Consider the following 1,448-nt stretch of genomic DNA (forward strand, 5'->3'; position numbering starts at 1 on the left):
AGAATATTTTTGAGCAGATCAAGGAGAATTAAATAAAATCTACTTTACTTGCTTATGTGGTTCTCATTTTAAAAACAGAAGGGTAATTTATTGCGGAGAAAGAGAACAATAAGCAGAGAGAGAGAGAAAAAAAAAAAGGGAGCCAGGTGGCTGCTAACCTGAACAAGTTAAATAGTTCTACTAAATCTTCATGGGTTTGGTTCTTTTTAAAGACATTTGGAAACTTGCTGAAGAAAATTTTGATAAATATATTTTTGAATATACCATATTTTGCAGGGCACAAATCAACTTAGTATGTAGTGTACACTTTCAAACATTTTCGCTATCTTTCCAAATCTTGCTGTATTTCATTCACATGGAATTTTTGGTCTTCTAAAGTTGCTTTGGAATATAAGTCGACCTACTTGTTTTGGCTGTAAATTGTGATTTGAAGAATTCAACTTATGCTGGAAAATATGGTATCCAAGTGACATGATTCTTTTACTGTGTCAGGCAGTTGCTGTTCTCAGATTAGTTGGGAGTTCTGTTCACAAATATATCACAGCTACATTGAGGAGGACAAACTGTTGATAGAAAATCTCTCTCTTACACAGTTCTACTTGAAAAACAAAAGAACGGTGATGCTTAAAAGACTTACAAAAGGTTTGTCTTCATAAAAGCTGCCTCATTGTTCTATGGAGATCCTTTATAAAACAAAAACGGTAGAGGGTTGAGGGAGTCATGGCTACTAAATTGAACAGGCTATACATCTACATGAAATCTCCTTCATTAATTTATGCAGACATCCAATTAAAAGAAAGTAAAGGAGTTGGTTAATTGAACTGAAGGTCTGCAAAATTTAGTAGCTTAAATTAAACAAAATGAACAACTGTTTTTAGAAGTTATCTCACTGGTTTGCGATGAACGCAATGATGATGGTGATGTTGTTGTTGTCATTTATATTGATGTTTGACAAATTTTTACCAAACTTTTGATTCCAACTATTATCTGCAGTGTTTCTTAGAGTTCTGTTAATCCTTAAAAAAAAATTGGTAAATTTTTCAGCCTGGCATCACCTCAGACCAGCTTCCTTTGCAATTCACCATCATTCTTTTTGAAACACCAGGCTGATTATTATTATTATTATTATTATTATTATTATTATTATTTTACAAATGGTTCGCAATACACATTGTTGAAATCTCTATATAAATCAAAACTGTTGTTTTTTTTTTTCCTTTTTATTTTTTGGAGCACTTTCTTTCTTTCTTTCTATCTTTCTTTCTTTCTTCTTTCTTTTGTTCTTGTTGTTATTTTTTTCCTTCCAATAAAGTTTACCAAATTTTAAAAAATGTAAAAATTATAGAAAAAGAAAAGTAACAAATAATGATTTGATTTTTTTGTTGTTGTTTATTCCTGTTGTTTATACATATGTGTGTGTGTGTGTGTGTGTGTGTGTGTGTGTGTGT

Source organism: Octopus bimaculoides, chromosome 19, assembly GCF_001194135.2.
Source record: "Octopus bimaculoides isolate UCB-OBI-ISO-001 chromosome 19, ASM119413v2, whole genome shotgun sequence".
Classification (NCBI taxonomy): Eukaryota; Metazoa; Mollusca; class Cephalopoda; order Octopoda; family Octopodidae; genus Octopus; species Octopus bimaculoides.